The following is a 20,206-nucleotide window of genomic DNA, read 5'->3' on the forward strand; positions in this document are numbered from 1 at the left end:
ATCGCAATCAACCTAATTGATGTAGTAATCTCTTAATTGGTGTTCTCTATTCTTGCCACATTCCAAAAATCACTGTCGTAGCAATGAGAGTGATTATTTTCAGACATAAATCATATTGTGCCACTTCCCTTGTTTGAAATCTTCTCAATTCAGTTCAGTTCAGTCACTCGGTCGTGTCCAGTTCTTTGTGACCCCATGGACTGCAGCACGCCAGGCTTCCCTGTGCATCACCAACTCTTGGAGCTTACTCAAACTCATGTCCATTGAGTCAGTGATGCTATCCAACCATCTCATCCTCCGTCATCCCCTTCTCCCGCCTTCAATCTTTTCCAGCATCAGGGTCTTTTTTAATGAGTCAGTTCTTCGCATCAGGTGGCCAAAGTATTGGAGCTTCAGCTTCAGCATCAGCATTTGTCCTTCCAATGAATATTCTGGACTGATTTCCTTTAGGATAGACTGGTTGAATCTCCTTGCAGTCCAAGGGACTCTCAAGAATCTTCTCCAACACCACAGTTCAAAAGCATCAATTCTTCGGTGCTCAGCTTTCTTTATAGTCCAGCTCTCACATCCATACATGACTACTGGAAAAACTATAACTTTGACTAGACGGACCTTTGTTGGCAAAGTGATGTCTCTGATTTATAATATTCTGTCTAAGTTGATCATAGCTTTTCTTCCAAGGAAATCTTCTGGTGATTTCCTATTCCACAATGGATAAATCTAAACTCCTTAACCTGTCCTATGAGACTTAGTGATCTATCCCTGCCTATATCAGTCACGTCTACTACCCTCCCTCCACGTCTACTACCCCCCACACTTGTTCACTTTGGAAAATAGTTTGGGAGTTCCTTCTACAACAAAAAATTCATTTATAATATGTATTAGCTTTATATTTAAGCTGTTAACAAATTACCACAAACTTACTAGCTGAAAACAACACAAATTCATTACCTATAGTTTCAGAGGTCAGAAGTAAGAATAGATCTTATGAGTTAAAATCAAACTGTGAGCAGCACTGTGTTTCTTCTGGAAGCTCTAGGGAAGAAGCTATTCTTCACCTTTTCCAGCTTCTAGAAGCCACTTGCAATTCCTTGGCTCATGTCTTTTCATCTTCAAAGCCAGCAGGGTAGCATCTTCAAATATCTGTGACTCTGACCTTTTTGCCTCTTTCTCATTAAGGCCCTTATGATTGTTTTGAGCCCATGAAGATAATCAAGGAAGTTATCCTCAATATATATGTACATATACAAAGTCCCTTTCACCACATAAGGCAACATATTCACAGATTCTAAGGATTGGGCCTGGACATCTTTGGAGGGCCATTATTTTTCCTACCATATGATATAATCTAGCCAATGATCTCTTGGGTATTTACACTAGAAAAATAAAACTTATATTCATGCAAAAATCTGTTCAACACAAAAATAGCCAAAAAGTTGGAAATTATCCAAGTGTCCTTTAATAGGTTAATGGTTAAATAAAATGGGGCAAACTGTGGTGTATCTGTACCATGGAGTACTACACAAAACAAACAAATGAAACTATTGATACACATAATAAATTGGATGAAACTCAAGGGAATTATACTGAGTGTAAAAAGAACCAGTCTTTAAAAGTTACCTATGGTATGAGTCTATTTATATAACATTTTTTAACTAACAAAAGTATAGGGATGGAGAATTTATTAGTTGGTACCGGATTAGGGATGGTGGGATGGGTAGCTATAGCTATAAAGGGGTAGCATGAAAGCTTTGTTCTGGGATAAATGAAACTCTCATAAATTATTGATGACAGTGTAAAAGATTATAGACATTTTGGAAGCCACTCTGGCAGTTTATATAAAGTTAAACATATCCTTCAGTTCAGTTCAGTCACTCAGTCATGTCCAACTCTTTGCGACCCCATGAACTGCAGCACGCCGGGCCTCCCTGTCCATCACCAACTCCTGGAGTCCACCCAAATCCATGTCCATTGAGTCAGTGATGCTATCCAACCATCTTATTGTCTGTCGTCCCCTTCTCCTCCCGCCCTCACTCTTTCCCAGCATCAGGGTCTTTTCCAATGACTCAGCTCTCTGCATCAGGTGGCCAAAGTATTGGAATTTCAGCTTCAACATCAGTCCTACAAATGAACACCCAGGACTAATCTCATTTAGGATGGACTTGGATCTCCTTGCAGTCCAAGGGACTCTCAAGAGTCTTCTCCAGCACCACAGTTCAAAAGCATCAATTCTTTGGCGTGATCCAGCAATTCTACTTCCAGCTACTTACCTAAGAAAATGAATATATGTGTACATAGAGACTTAAGACTGTCCATGGCCACTCTTCCAAAAAATTGCAGAGGGTGGGAAAGCTCCCAAACTCATTTTACAAGGCCACCACCACCCTGATACCAAAATAAGAAAAGGTTACTACACACAAAATAATTACAGACCAATATCATTCTTGAACATATTTGTAAAAATTCTCAGCAAAATTCTAGCAGACAGAATCAAATAACACATTAAAAGAATCATACACTAAAATCAAGTGGAGTTTATCCCAGGGATGCAAGAATTCTTCAATATATGCAAATCAATCAATGTGATACACCAAATTAACAAAATTAAAGATTAAAAACCATATGATCATCTCCATATATGCAGAGAAAGCTTTTGACAAAATTCAACACCCATTTATGTTAAAAAATCTCTCCAGAAAATGGGCATATAAGGAACCTACTTCAACATATTAAAGCCCATATATGACAAACCCACAGCAAACATTATTCTCAATGGTGAAAAACTAAAAACATTTAAGATCAGAAACAAGACAAGGGTGCCCACTCTCACCATTATTATTCAATATAGTTTTGGAAGTCCTAGCCATGACAATCAGAGAAGAAAAAGAAATACAAGGAATCCAGATTTGAAAAGAAGTAAAACTCTCACTGTTTGTAGATGACATGACACTATACATAAAAAACCCTTAAGATGCCACCAGAAAATTACTAGAACTAATCAATGAATTAGTAAAGTTGCAGGATACAAAATTAATACACAGAAATCCCTTGCATTCCTATACATGACCAATGAAAAATCAGAAAGAGAAATTAAGGAAACAATTCCATTCAACATTGTAACAAAAAGAATAAAGTACCTAGGAATAAATCTACCTAAACAGACAAAAGATCTGTATGCAGAAAACTATGGATGCATGCATGTTAAGTCACTTCAGTCATGTGCGACTCTTTGCCACTATAGACTGTAGCCTGCCAGGCTCCTCTGTCCATGGGATGCTCCAAGCAAGAATACTGGAATGGGTTCCCATTTCCTTCTCTAGGGGATCTTCCTGACCCAGGAATTGAACCCTGGCCTCCTGCATTGCAGACACATTCTTTACTGACTGAGCTATGAGGGAGGCCCTAAAGACAGTATGGTACTGGCACAAAAACAGAAATATAGACCAATGGAACAATATAGAAAGCCTGAGATAAACCCACACACCTATAGGCACCTTATCTTGGGCAAAGAAGGCAAGAATATACAACCCTTTCAATAACTGGTGGTGGGAAAACTGGACAGTTACATATAGAAGGATGAAATCAGAATACTTCCTAACACCATACACAAAAATAAACTCAAAATGGATTAAAGACAAATGTAAGGCCAGAAACTAAAAAAACTCAAAAAAAAGAGGCAGAACACTCTTTGACATAAATTGCAGCACAATCCTCTTTGACCCACTTCCTAGATTAATGAAAATAAAAACAAAAATAAACAATTGGGACCTAATTAAAAGTAAAGTTTTTTCACAGCACAGCAAACTATAAACAAGATGAAAAGATAAAGCTTAGAATGGAGAAAATAATTGCAAATGAAGCAATGATAAAGGATTAACCTCCAACATATATTAGCAGCTCATACAGCTCAATATCAGAAAAACAAACAACCCAATCAAAAAATGGGCAGAAGACCTGAAAAGACACTTCTCCAAAGAAGACGTACAGTTGGCCAATATACACATGAAAAGATGCTCAACATCTCTCATTATTAGAGAAATGCAAATCAAAGCTATGATAAGGTATCACCTCATACCAGTCAGAATGTCCATCATCATAATATCTACAAGCAATAAATTCTGGAGAGGATGTGGAGAAAAGAGAACCCTCTTGCACTGTTGGTGGAAATGTAAGTTGATCCAGTCACTATGGAAAACAGTATGGAGATTCTTTTAAAAAAAACTAGGAACAAATCTACCAGATGACCCAACAATCCCACTACACCCTGAGACAAGCACAATTCAAAAACACACCTGGAGAGGAGGAGCTAAGATGGCAGAGGAATAGGACAGGGAGACCACTTTCTCCCCTACAAATTCATCGAAAGAACATTTGAACACTGAGCAAACTTCACAAAACAACTTCTGATCACTAGCAAAGGATATCAGGCGCCCAGAAAAGCAGCCCATCGTCTTCGAAAGGAGGTAGGACAAAATATAAAAGATGAAAAAAGAGACAGAAGAACTAGGGACAGAGACCCATCCCGGGAAGGGAGCCATAATAGAGGAAGTTTCCAGACACCAGGAAACCCTCTCACTGGCGGGTGTGGGGGAAGTTTTCAAATCTCGGAGGGCAACCTGACTGGGAGGAAAAATAAATAAAACCCACAGATTACATGCCTAAAAGCAACTCCCAGTGGAAAAGTACCCCAGACGCCCGCATCTGCCACCAGCAAGTAGGGGCGGAATGGAGAGGAGCTGGCGGCATTGCTTAGGGTAAAGACCGGGCCTGAGTGCCCTAAGGGCAATCGGAGGGAGCCACCGTGAGATAGCAACTTAAACTGTGGGATAGCGAGAGAGAAAGAGAGAATTAACCGGCCGAACACACTGCCTGCCGTTCGCAGAACAAAGGGACTGAGCAACTCCAGAGAAGAGCTAGCCGGCAGCGGACAGGCCCATCCCCCGCTGGAGGCAGGAGGCAGGGGGTAGGGGAAAGGGGCAAACTCGGCCCCAAAGATGGCACCCCATACCACACTGCAAACAGGTTCCCAGTTTCTAACCAAAGACTTCTTGAGATTCTGGATGGTTGACATCCCCCGGGAGGGTCGTGGCTAGAGACCAGCTCCCCAAAACAGTCACAAGGCGCACCGGACCGGCGCGGTGGAAACCGAGGCTGGGCCCGCGGAGGGGAGAAGGCGCACCGCACCTGGGGAGAGTGCGCCCGGCAAGCTCCTGGCTGCCTGAGCTGCTCGGGCCAGGGAAAGCACAAAACGCAGGCCCAACCGAGTCCGCGCTTTTGTGGAGAACCTGAAAACTGGAACCGCGCGCAACGCAGGGCCCGCTCCCTGTAGAGCAGCCTGGAGCCTAAGCAGTGTAGACGGGGAAAGTACACACCCATGAGCGGGGCAAACCCAGTGTGGCCGGGACACTGCGAGTGCTCCCCACACACGCAGTGACATTTGTCTGCAGCGCCCCTCCCTCCCCGCAGCTCGACTGGACAAGAGAACCTGAAGAAGAGTCCACCTCCACCCGCCTGTGTCAGGGTGGAAATTAGACACTGAAGAGACCAGCAAACAGAAGCCAAATAAACAAAGGGAATCGCTTCAGGAGGGACCGGTGCAACAGATTAAAATCCCTGTAGGTAATACCGACTACACCAGAAGGGGCCTATAGATATCGAGAAGTGTAGCTGGAACAAGGAGCTATCTGAAACTGAACCGAACCCACACTGCTCGCAACAGCTCCAGAGAAATTCCTAGATATATTTTGACTCTTTGTTTTTTTTTAATTAAAAAAAAAATTTTTTTTCTTTTCTTTAAAAAAATTTTTCTCTTTTATTTTCTTTTAAAATTCCCTATTACTCCTCTATTACTCTTTAACTTTCACTTTCATATATTTTTACTATTTTTTAAATTAAAAAATTTTTTTCTTTATTCTTTTTTTTCTCTTATTTTCTTCTAAAGTCCTCTATTACTCCTCTATTACTGCTTAACATTCATTTTCCTTTCACTATAACCTTGCAATAAAAAAAGAGGCCCTATTTTTAAACCAAACTTCATATATATTTCCTAAATTTTTTGTGTATTTGTTTTTAATATTGTATTTTTAAGAATCTAACCTCTACTCCAGATTTTTAATCTTTGTTTTTCAGTATTTTATACCAATTTTGGACATTTAAGAATCCAATGTTCACTGCCCATTTTTACTCAGGAATGTGTTGATTACTCTCTCCCACTTTTGACTCTCCGTTTTCTCCCTCAGATCACCTCTATTTCCTCCCTCCCCCTTCTCTTCTCAATCCAATCCTGTGAATCTCTGTGGGTGTTCTGGGCTACGGAGAACACTTAGGGAGCAGAGAACTGGGTAGATCTGTCTCTCTCCTCTTGAGTCCGCCTTGTTCTCCTCCTGGTCATCTGTATCTCCCTCCTCCCTCTCCTCTTCTTCATGTAACTCTGTGAACCTCTCTGGGTGTCCCTCACAGTGGAGAATCTTTTCACCATTAACCAAGAAGTTTTATTATCAGTGCTGTATAGTTGGAGAAGTCTGGGGGCTACTGAAAGAATAAGACTGAAATCCAGAGGCAGGATACTTAAGCCCCAAACCTGAGAACACCATAAAACTCCTGACTACAGGGAACATTAAGTAATAAGAGATCATCCAAAAGCCTCCATACCTACACTGAAACCAACCACCACCCAAGAGCCAATAAGTTCCAGAGCAAGACATACCACGCAAATTCTCCAGCAATGCAGGAACATAGCCCTGAGAGTCAACATACAGGCTGCCCAAAGTCACACCTAACACATAGACCCATCTCATAACTCACTACTGGACACTCCATTACACTCCAGAGAGAAGAAATCCAGTTCCACGCACCAGAACTCCGATGCAAGCTTCCCTAACCAGGAAACCTTGACAAGCCAATCGTCCAACCCCACCCACTGGGAAAAACCTCCACAATAAAAAGGAACCACAGACCACCAGAATACAGAAAGGCCACCCCAGACAGAACAATCTAAACAAGATGAAAAGGCAGAGAAATACCCAGCAGGTAAAGGAACATGAAAAATGCCCACCAAGTCAAACGAAAGAGGAGGAGATAGGGAATCTACTTGAAAAAGAATTTAGAATAATGATAATAAAAATGATCCAAAATCTTGAAAACAAAATGGAGTTACAGATAAATAGAGACAAAGATTGAGAAGATGCAAGAAATGTTTAATAATAATGCTTAATAATTATTCATTATTGCATGAATAATGCAATAAATGAGATAAAAAACACTCTGGAGGGAACCAACAGTAGAATAACAGAGACAGAAGATAGGATAAGTTAGGTAGAAGATAAAATGGTGGAAATAAATGAAACAGAGAGGAAAACAGAAAAAAGAATCAAAAGAAATGAGGACAACCTCAGGGACCACTGGGACAATGTGAAACGCCCCAACATTTGAATCATGGGAGTCCCAGAAGAAGAAGACAAAAAGAAAGGCCATGAGAAAATACTACATGAGGAAAATACATGAGGAGATAATAGCTGAAAACTTCCCTAAAATGAGGAAGGAAAAGTCACACAGGTCCAAGAAACCCAGAGAGTCCTAAACAGGATAAACCCAAGGCAAAACACCCCAAGACACATATTAATCAAATTAACAAAGATCAAACACAAAGAACAAATATTAAAAGCAGCAAGGGAGAAACAACAGATAACACACAAAGGGATTCCCATAAGGATAACAGCTGATCTATCAATAGGAACCCTTCAGGCCAGAAGGAAATGGCAGGACATACTTAAAGTAATGAAAGAGAATAACCTACAACCTAGAATACTGTACCCAGCAAGGATCTCATTCAGATATGAAGGAAAATTCAAAAGCTTTACAGACAAGCAAAAGCCGAGAGAATTCAGCACCACCAAGCCAGCTCTTCAACAAATGCTAAAGGATCTTCTCTAGACAGGAAACAAAGAAAGGTTGTATAAACGTGAACCCAAAACAGCAAAGTAAATGGCAACGGGATCATAGTTCAGTCGCTCAGTCGTGTCCGACTCTTTGCGACCTCATGAATTGCAGCACACCAGGCCTCCCTGTCCATCACAAACTCCCAGAGTTCACTCAAACCATGCCCATCGAGTCAGTGATGCCATCCAACCATCTCATCCTCTGTCGTCACCTTCTCCTCCTGCCCCCAATCCCTCCCAGCATCAGGATCTTTCCCAATGAGTCAACTCTTCGCATCAGGTGGCCAAAGTATTGGAGTTTCAGCTTCAGTATCAGTCCTTCCAATGAACTCCCAGGACCTATCTCCTTCAGGATGGACTGGTTGCATCTCCCTGCAGTCCAAGGGACTCTCAAGAGTCTTCTCCAACACCTCAGTTCAAAAGCATCAATTTTTCAGCACTCAGCTTTCTTCACAGTCCAACTCTCACATCCATACATGACCACTGGAAAAACCATAGCCTTGACCAGACAGACCTTTGTTGGCAAAGTAATGTCTCTGCTTTTTAACATGCTGTCTAGTTTGATCATAACTTTCCTTCCAAGGAGTAAGTGTGTTTTAATTTCATGGCTGCAGTCACCATCTGCAGTGATTTTGGAGTCCAAAAAAAAAAGTCTGACACTGTTTCCACTGTCTCCCCATCTATTTCCCATGAGGTGATGGGACGAGATGCCATGATCTTAGTTTTCTGAATGTTAAACTTTAAGCCAACTTTTTCACTCTCCTCTTTCACTTTCATCAAGAGGCTTTTTAGTTCCTCTTCACTTTCTGCCATAAGGGTGGTGTCATCTGCATATCTGAGGTTATTGATATTTCTCCCAGCAATCTTGATTCCAGCTTGTGCTTCATCCAGACCAGCGTTTCTCATGATGTACTCTGCTTATAAGTTAAATAAGCAGGGTGACAATATACAGCCTTGACATACTCCTTTTCCGATTTGGAACCAGTCTGTGTCCCATGTCTAGTTCTAACTGTTGCTTCCTGACCTGCATACAGGTTTCTCAAGAGGCAGGTCAGGTGGTCTGGTATGCCCATCTCTTTCAGAATTTTCCACAGTTTATTGTGACCCACACAGTCAAAGGCTTTGGCATAATCAATAAAGCAGAAATAGATGTTTTTCTGGAACTCTCTGGCTTTTTCAATGATCCAGTGGATATTGGCAATTTGAGCTCTGGTTCCTCTGCCTTTTCTAAAACCAACTTGAACGTCTGGAAGCTCATGGTTCACGTATTGCTGAAGCCTGGCTTGGAGAATGTTGAGCATTACTTTACTGGCGTGTGAGATGAGTGCAATTGTGTGGTAGTTTGAGCATTCTTTGGGATTGCCTTTCTTAGGGATTGGAATGAAAACGGACCTTTTCCAGTCCTGTGGCCACTGTTGAGTTTTCCAAATTTGCTGGCATATTGAGTGCAGCACTTTCACAGCATCATCTTTCAGGATTTGAAATAGCTCAACTGGAATTCCATCACATCCACCAGCTTTGTTCATAGTGATGCTTTCTAAGGCCCACTTGACTTCACATTCCAGGATGTCTGGCTCTAGGTGAGTGATCACACCATCGCAATTATCTGGGTCGTGAAGATCTTTTTTGTACAGTTCCTCTGTGTATTCTTGCCACATACTATCAATAATTACCTTAAATATAAATGGGTTGAATGCCCCAACCAAAAGACAAAGACTGGCTGAATGGATACAAAAACAAGACCCCTATATATGCTGTCTATAAGAGACCCACCTCAAAACAAGGGACACATACAGACTGAAAGTGAAGGGCTGGAAAAAAATATTTCACGTGAACTGAGACCAAAAGAAAGCAGGAGTCATGATACTCATATCAGATAAAATAGACTTTAAAATAAAGGCTGTGAAAAGAGACAAAGAAGGACACTACATAATGATCAAAGGATCAATCCAAGAAGATAAAACAATTATAAATATGTATGAACTCAATGTAGGAGCACCACAATATGTAAGGCAAATGCTAATGAGTATGAAAGGTGAAATTAACAGTAACACAATAATAGTGGGAGACTTTAATACCCCACTCACAACTATGGATAGATCAACTAAACAGAAAATTAACAAGGAAACACACTTTAAATGACACAATGGACCAGCTAGACCTAATTGATATCTATAGGACATTTCACCCCAAAACAATCAATTTCACCTTTTTCTCAAGCGCACACAGAACCTTCTCCAGAATAGATCACATCCTGGGCCATAAATCTAGCCTTGGGAAACTCAAAAAAATTGAGATCATTCCAGTCATCTTTTCTGACCACAGTGCAATAAGATTAGATCTCAATTACAGGAAAAAAATTGTTAAAAATTCAAACATATGGAGGCTAAATAACACGCTTCTGAATAACCAACAAATCACAGAAGAAATCAAAAGAGAAATCAAAATATGCATAGAAATGAATGAAAATGAAAACACAACAACCCAAAACCTATGGGACACTGAAAAAGCAGTGCTAAGGGAAAGGTTCATAGCATTACAGGCTTACATCAAGAAACAAGAAAAAAGTCAAATAAATAACCTAATTCTACACCTAAAGCAACTACAGAAGGAATAAATGAAGAACCCTAGGGTTAGTAGAAGGAAAGAAATCTTAAAAATTAGGGCAGAAATAAATGCAAAAGAAACAAAAGAGACCATAGCAAAAATCAACAAAGCTAAAAGTTGGTTTTTTGAAAAGGTAAATAAAATTGACAGACCATTAGCCAGATTCATCAAGAAATAAAGGGAGAAGAACCAAATCAACAAAATTAGAAACAAAAATGGAGAGATCACAACAGACAACTCTGAAATACAAAGGATCATAAGAGACTACTATCAGCAGCTCTATGCCAATAAAATGGACAACTTGGAAGAAATGGACAAATTCTTAGAAAAGTACAACTTTCCAAAACTGAACCAGGAAGAAATAGAAGATCTTAACAGACCCATCACAAGCACAGAAATTGAAACTGTAATCAGAAATCTTCCAGCAAACAAAAGCCCAGGACCAGATGGCTTCACAGCTGAATTCTACCAAAAATTTAGAGAAGAGCTAACACCTATCTTACTCAAACTCTTCCAGAAAATTGCAGAAGAAGGCAAACTTCTAAACTCATTCTATGAGGCCACCATCACCCTAATACCAAAACCAGACAAGGATGCCACAAAAAAAGAAAACTACAGGCCAATATCACTGATGAACATAGATGCAAAAATCCTTAACAAAATTCTAGCAAACAGAATCCAACAACATATTAAAAAAATCATACACCACGACCAAGTGGGCTTTATCCCAGGAATGCAAGGATTCTTTAATATCTGCAAATCAATCAATGTAATACACCACATTAACAAATTGAAAGATAAAAACCATATGATTATCTCAATAGATGCGAGAAAGCCTTTGACAAAATTCAACACTCATTTATGATTAAAACTCTCCAAAAAGCAGGAATAGAAGGAACATACCTCAACATAATAAAAGCTATATATGACAAACCCACAGCAAGCATCACCCTCAATGGTGAAAAATTGAAAGCATTTCCCCTAAAATCAGGAACAAGACAAGGGTGCCCACTCTCACCACTACTATTCAACATAGTTTTGGAAGTTTTGGCCACAGCAATCAGAGCAGAAAAAGAAGTAAAAGGAATCCAGATAGGAAAAGAAGAAGTGAAACTCTCGCTGTTTGCAGATGACATGATCCTCTACATAGAAAACCCTAAAGACTCTTCCAGAAAATTACTAGAACTAATCAATGAATATAGTAAAGTTGCAGGATATAAAATTAGCACACAAAAATCCCTTGCATTTCTATACACTAACAATGAGAAAACAGAAAGAGAAATTAAGGAAACAATACCATTCACTATTGCAACAAAAAGAATAAAATACTTAGGAGTATATCTACCTAAAGAAACAAAAGACCTATACATAGAAAACTATAAAACACTGATGAAAGAAATCAAAGAGGACACAAACAGATGGAGAAACATACCATGCTCATGGATTGGAAGAATCAATATTGTCAAAATGAATATACTACCCAAAGCAATCTATAGATTCACTGCAACCCCTATCAAGCTACCAACGGTATTTTTCACAGAACTAGATCAAATAATTTCACAGTTTGTATGGAAATACAAAAAACCTCGAATAGCCGAAGCAATCTTGAGAAAGAAGAATGGAACTGGAGGAATCAACCTGCCTGACTTCAGGCTCTACTACAAAGCCACAGTCATCAAGACAGTATGGTACTGGCACAAAGACAGAAATATAGATCAATGAAACAAAATAGAAAGCCCAGAGATAAATCCCTGTACCTATGGACACCTTATCTTCGACAAAGGAGGCAAGGATATACAGTGGAAAAAAGACAACCTCTTTAACAAATGGTGCTGGGAAAACTGGTCAACCACTTGTAAAAGAATGAAATTATAACACTTTCTAACACCATACACAAAAATAAACTCAAAATGGATTAAAGATCTAAATGTAAGACCAGAAACTATAAAACTCCTAGAGGAGAACATAGGCAAAACACTCTCTGACATAAATCGCAGCAGGATCCTCTATGACTCACCTCCCAGAATATTGGAAATAAAAGCAAAAATAAACAAATGGGACCTAATGAAACTTAAAAGCTTTTGCACAACAAAGGAAACTATAAGCAAGGTGGAAAGACAGCCTTTAGAATGGGAGAAAACAATAGCAAATGGAGCAATAGACAAAGGATTAATCTCAAAAATATACAAGCAACTCCTGAAGCTCAATTCCAGAAAAATAAATGACCCAATCAAAAAATGGGACAAAGAACTAAACAGACATTTCTCCAAAGAAGACATACAGATGGCTAACAAGCACATGAAAAGATGCTCAACATCACTCATTATCAGAGAAATGAAAATCAAAACCACAATGAGGTACCATTACATGTCAGTCAGGATGGCTGCTATCCAAAAGTCTACAAGCAATCAATGCTGGGGAGGGTGTGGAGAAAAGAGAACCCTCTTACACTTTTGGTGGGAATGCAACCTAGTACAGCCGCTATGGAAAACAGTGTGGAGATTTCTTAAAAAACTGGAAATAGAACTGCCATATGACCCAGCAATCCCACTCCTGGGCATACACACTGAGGAAACCAGATCTGAAAGAGACAAGTGCACCCCAGTGTTCATCACAGCACTGTTTATAATAGCCAGGACATGGAAGCAACCTAGATACCCATCAGTAGACAAAATGGATAAGGAAGCTGTGGTACATATACACCATGGAATATTACTCAGCCATTAAAAAGAATTCATTTGAATTAGTTCTAATGAGATGGATGAAACTGGAGCCCATTATACAGAGTGAAGTAAGCCAGAAAGATAAAGACCAATACAGTATACTAACACATATATATGGAATTTAGAAAGATGGTAACAATAAACCTATATGCAAAAGAGACACAGATGTACAGAACAGACTTTTGGACTCTGTGGGAGAAGGCGAGGGTGGGATGTTTTGAGAGAACAGCATCGAAACATGTATATTATCAAGGGTGAAACAGATCACCAGCCCAGGTTGGATGCATGAGACAAGTGCTCAGGGCTGGTGCACTGGGAAGACCCAGAGGGATGGGGTGGGGAGGGAGGCAGAAGAGGGGTTCAGGATGGGGAATACATGTAAATCCATGGCTGATTCATGTCAATGTATGGCAAGAACCACTACAATGTTATAAAGTAATTAGCCTCCAACTAATAAAAATAAATGGAAAAAAAATACACCTGCACCCCAATATTTGTTGCAGCACCATTTACAATAGCCAGTACATGGAAGCAACCCAAGTGTTCATCAACAGATGAATGTATAAGAATTTGTGGTACATATATACGAATGAATATTACTCAGCCATGAAAAGGAGCAAATGTTAATGAGTTGAACTGAGGTGGATGAACCTGAAGCCTATTATACAGAGTGACAGAAGTCAACAGAGATAAACAAATATCATATATTAATTCATATATATATGGAACCTTGAAAAATGGTACTGATTAATCTATTTATAGGGAAGGGATGGAGATGCAGACATAGAGAAGGGACTTGTGGACACAGTGGGAGAAGAAGGTGGGATGAGTTGAGAAAGTAGCATTAACATATATGCACTGCCATTGGGTAAAATAGATAGCTAGTGGGAAGCTGCTATATAACGCAGGGGGCCCAGTCTGGTGCTCTGTGACAACCTAGAGGAGTTGTATGGGGAGAGGGGGTGGGAGGAAGGCTCAAGAAGGAGGATATATATATATATATATACATATATATATATATATGCACACACGCACACACATAGTTATGCCTGATTTGTTTTGTTGTACAGCAGAAACCAACACAACTTTGTAAAGCAATTATCATCCAGTTAGACAAATTTTAAATAAAGAAACAGAACAGATAACATAAATAAGTACTTAAGATATAATTTACAGCATGATGGCCATAGTTGCCATGCTGTATGATATATATGAAAGCTGTTAAGAAATGAATCCTAAGAATTCTCTTCAGGAAGTACCAGAGTCTGTTCTTCTGCACTGCAGTGGCAAAGAGTAAGTTCCAAATGGAAAATTGGCCATGGTTTTGATTTTGATAGGGAAATTATAATGAAGAAGAGAGCAGACCTTTGACTGACTTCTGACACTGCCTGGACTACATACCTGCCTGCAAACACACCAATTGTTACCAGAAAGTCAAGAGGCACTTTAGATAAGAGAGCAAGTGGGTATTGGATTTTCTTGAGCCCTTAGAGGCCTGGCCAGTCCCCTGGGGTCCAGAAAATCTGGTGACTTTCATCCAGAAAATCCAGATGAAACAAATAGCTTTGTAAATGTTAAAGAAAAATCAGAGCTGTATTTTTGCATGCAAACTGATGATATCAGTTTGGGATTATAATCGGGAGCCCCAAAACTGAAATTTGAAGTCTCATCCATGGAGTGAATGCACAGTTGGGACCTCTTCCCAACTGGGGCTCCAGATTGCTGTTAACAAGAGACTTCTCACTGCTGTTTAAGTCTGGATGTTGTTCAAATTTGGTGACGTATGTGCCACTACTTTTCTTCTATTTCTCTTCTTTTAATGACTGTATACTGAAATTAAGTCAATCAATCCTTTATTAAATATTGATATTGTTCAAAACAAAACAAAAAACTTTGTCAATCAAGAGACTTACCAGTGCTCAAACAACTGCCTTTTATTTTTCTCTTAGAGATATGAAGAAATAGCTAACAAGGAATGTCAGTGAAGTGAAAATCTCATATATCTGAATGCAGTTACTATAATATCTTTCAATTTTCTTCTTATCAGGAGAATACTGATACTTTCTCTCCCTTTCTCGTTTTTATTAGGTTCCAATATTTAAATGTAACTGTGTTGTAGCCATTTGACTTCTCTCACACAATTTACTTCAGTTCAGTCGCTAGTCGCGTCCAACTCTTCATGACCCCATGAACTGCAGCACACCAGGCCTCCCTGTCCATCACCAACTCCTAGAGTCCACCCAAACCTATGTCCATTGAGTCAGTGATGCCATCCAACCATCTCATCCTCTGTCATCCCCTTCTCTGCCTGCCCTCAATCTTTACCATCACCAGGGTCTTTTCCAATGAGTCAGCTCTTCACATCAGGTGGCCAAAGTATTGGAGTTTCAGCTTCAGCATCAGTCCTTCCAATGAACACCCAGGACTGATCTCCTTTAGGATGAACTGGTTGGATTTCCTTGCAGTCCAAGGGACTCTCAAGAATCTTCTCCAACACCTCAGTTCAAAAGCATTAATTCTTCAGTGCTCAGCTTTCTTTATAGTCCAAATCTCACATCCATACATGACCACTGGAAAAGCCATAGCTTTGACTAGACAGACCTTTGTTGGCAAAGTAATGTCTCTGCTTTTTAATATGCTGTCTAGGTTGGTCATAACTTTCCTTTCAAGGAGTAAGCCTCTTTTAATTTCATGGCTACAATCACCGTCTGCAGTGATTGTGGAGCCCAGAAAAGTAAAGTCAGCAACTGTTTCCACTGTTTCCCCATCTATTTGCCATGAAGTAATGGGACCGGATGCCAAGATCTTAGTTTTCTGAATGCTGAGTTTTAAGCCAACTTTTTCACTCTCCTCTTTCACCTTCATCAAGAGGCTCTTTAGTTCTTCTTCACTTTCTGCTATAAGGGTGGTGTCACCTGCATATCTGAGGTTATTGATATTTCTCCCGGCAATCTTGATTCCAGCTTGTGCTTCATCCAGCCCAACGTTTCTCATGATGTACTCTGCATATACGTTAAATAAGCAGGGTGACAATATGCAGCCTTGACGTACTCCTTTTCCTATTTGGAACTAGTCTGTTGTTCCATGTCCAGTTCTAACTGTTGCTTCCTGACCTGCATACAGGTTTCTCAAGAGGCAGGTCAGGTGGTCTGGTATTCCCATCTCTTTCAGAATTTTCCACAGTTTATTGTGACCCACACAGTCAAAGGCTTTGGCATAATCAATAAAGCAGAAATAGATGTTTTTCTGGAACTCTCTTGCTTTTTCGATGATCCAATAGATGTTGGCAATTTGATGTCTGGTTCCTCTGCCTTTTTTAAAACCAGCTTGGACATCTGGAAGTTCACAGTTCATGTATTGCTGAAACCTCGCTTGGAGAATTTTGAGCATTACTTTATTAGCATGTAAGATGAGTGCAATTGTGAGGCAGTCTGAGCATTCTTTGGCATTGCCTTTCTTAGGGATTGGAATGAAAACTGACCTTTTCCAGACCTGTGGCCACTGCTGAGTTTTCCATATTTGCTGACATATTGAGTGCAGCACTTTCACAGCATCATCTTTCAGGATTTGAAATAGCTCAACTGGAATTCCATCACCTCCACTAGCTCTGTTCATAGTGATGCTTCCTGAGGCCCACTTGACTTCACATTCCAGGATGTCTGGCTCTTGGTGAATGTGAGTAATCACACCTTCATGATTATCTGGATCGTGAAGATCTTTTTTGTACACTTCTGTGTATTCTTGCCACCTCTTCTTAATATCTTTGCTTCTGCTAGGTCCCTACCACTTCTGTCTTTTATTGAGGCCATCTTTGCATGAAATGTTCCCTTAGTATCTCTAAATTTCTTGAAGAGATCTCTAGTCTTTCCCATTCAGTTGTTTTCCTCTATTTCTTTGCATTGATCACTGAGGAAGGCTTTCTTATCTCTCCTTGCTATTCTTTGGAACTCTGCATTCAAATCGGAATATCTTTCCTTTTCTGCTTTGCCTTTCGCTTCTCTTCTTTTCACAGCTATTTGTAAGGCCTCTTTGGACAGCATTTTGCTTTTTTGCATTTCTTTTTCTTGGGGATGGTCTTGCTCCCTGCCTCTTGTACAATGGCATGAACCTCCGCCCATAGTTCATCAGGCTCTCTGTCTATCAGATCTAGTCCCTTAAATCTATTTCTAACTTCCACTGTATAGTCATAAGGGAATTGATTTAGGTCATACCTGAATGGTCTAGTTGTTTTCCCCACTTTCTTCAATTTAAGTCCGAATTTGGCAATAAGGAGTTCATGATCTGAGCCACAGTCAGCTCCTGGTCTTGTTTTTGCCGACTGTATAGAGCTTCTCCATCTTTGGCTGCAAAGGATATAATCAATCTGATTTCAGTGTGACCATCTGGTGATGTCCATGTGTAGAGTCTTCTCTTGTGTTGTTGGAAGAGGGTATTTGTTATGATCAGTGCGTTCTCTTGGCAGAACTCTGTTAGCCTTTGCCTTGCTTCATTCTGTACTCCAAGACCAAATTTGCCTGTTACTCCAGGTGTTTCTTGACTTCCTACTTTTGCATTCCAGTCCTTATAATGAAAAGGACATCTTTTTTGGGTGTTCTAGAAACAAAAGAATAAATTGAAACACACATGCACACATGATTAAGTCCTTAGAATCTGCCTTCGTCTGTAAGGCTCAGCTCCATTACTCAAGGTAGGATGCTACCTAATTTTTCTATTCCTCCTGCTAAAAACATGTGGACTAATCTTTATATTCTTAGAGGTACAACACACTGTGATTATGTGATTTTGATTGAATTTGTTGATTTTCCACTTATGTAGACTATTTTTCTATGTGAATGAGAGCTCCTAGCCACTCTATTCGGATACAGAGTTTACCATGTGAGAGCTTAAGTAAAGATTTGGAATGGGCCATTTTACTCCTTATAAACGAAAATGTTCCTGGCATATCATAACCAATTACTGCATATAGAATTAAATACATATCACTTTCATGAAAGTAGCTTATTTAATAATCACAATAAAGAATAATGAAAAATAAAAGCAAATCAATGACAAATGAAAATAATTGTAATAAACTTCATGTGCTAAAGCTAGCATACTTTAGTCACAAGAAAGCATTTGAAGATATCAGTGAAAGGCAAGTTTTTTTCTCTAAGTTTTTTCTTTTTTCTTTTTTCAACTGCACTGCACAGCTTGTGGGATTTTAGTTCCCTGACGAGGGATCAAACCTGGGCCCTCAAGAGTGAGAGCAAAGAGTCCTAACCACTGGATCACCAGGGAATTCCTGAAAGGCAGTTTCTTCTTGATTAGGGCACTTGCTGATAATCTGGTAATTAGGAAGATGAACAAAATAGAAAAGTAAATAAACACACATCTCAAAATGGAAATCTAAGGGAAATGTGGTTGTTACATATTTTACATTATGTGAATGATCATTTAAGTAATCAAGAAACTGCTACTTATCATTTTAAAAATGGGTCCCTTTTTTTCCCTTTACTTTCCTTCATTCCACTGATATGGATATAGATAGGGAATTGCCTGGCAATGCTGTGGTTAGGACGTCTGCTCTCACTGCTAAGGGCACAGGTCTGATCTCCTGGTCAGAGAAATAAGATCTCACAAACTGTGTGGTGTGACCAAAAGAATATTGATAGATAGATAGACAGCCTTAACAAATGTTATAACTTGCCTAATAATTGTATTTTAACAACTTTATATCACAGACTGAGGATATTCAGAGCTGCTTTTTTCCATAGTTGAAGTTTAAAAAATGATTTAAAAATTACAATTGTCTCCCAACTTGACCTCCAATTTCAATGTATTACTGAGGACTCAAGCTTTTGCAGAGCTTAGCCACAGTCTGGGTTTGAAGTAGAGGGAAGCAGTTTAAGACGAATAGTAAACAGTTTGGAAAATCATTGTTTTTTAATTTTTAATCCAGACAAAAAGCACTGCTTCTGCGGACCCTTACTAAATACCGTTGGCATTCAAAAGTAATCAGATTACTCTCACTATAATAATTAATTTAAAGGCCTTATATTAAGTAGAATGTATTACTATTTCAGCATTCTATGTTATGTTACTCCGAAAAATAAATGGCCAAATTGCCTGTAAGATTAACCCACGAAGGAACTTCAGAAAATAGATTGCTTTTTGAGAAAATAACACAAGAGATTATCTTCAGTTTACTTCCCAACTTCCTTCCTAAATGACTCATCACTGAAACCAAACAGAAGTTTGAGATTTGGTCATGTGTCTCAGCCTCTACTGTTTTAACTTCTCTTGCTTCTATGTCTTCGTTCAAGTGGACTCTGTCCAGATAGCACGCACTTGCTGTTTCATGTTCCTGATTGTTCCTAATAGATGATGTGAAGCATCATGGTGTGACTTCCCTGGTTATTACTCAATATCTGTTTAAGATGGCAACATTCACAAAAGGCAGGGTGGGGTATGTTTTACATGCTCTTGAAAAAGTGGAAAACATTAAAATCTGAAAGAAGCAAAAAAAATGGCCAATAGATAAACAATCTTTCCTCAAACAAAACAATATTTAGAAATGATGCAAATGAAGAATGTTCCTTTCACCTACATCCTAAAATGTACCATGTATGTTTTTTGTAACATTATCGTGGTATATATGTGTGTGTGTGTGTGTGTGTGTGTATCTTAGACTCAACATCACTGTTGAGAAATATTTTAAATATTGAGTTATCTGAAATGCTCTTTAAAGTCAGAAGATGCCTCCTTCAGAGAGAAAAAGAATAAAAGCATTTGAATAGAAACAATGTAATTGTATTAAAAACTCCAACTTTGAAGAGGCTAACATCAAATAGATTGATGTACACTCCTTTTTCTCATATTAATTCTCTTTATTCATCTAAGAAATTACATATATTATAAATATTCTTAATAAGGTAAAGTCACATAAATAGGTTCATTTAG

The sequence above is a fragment of the Cervus canadensis genome, chromosome 13 (genome assembly GCF_019320065.1).
Source record: "Cervus canadensis isolate Bull #8, Minnesota chromosome 13, ASM1932006v1, whole genome shotgun sequence".
NCBI lineage: Eukaryota > Metazoa > Chordata > Mammalia > Artiodactyla > Cervidae > Cervus > Cervus canadensis.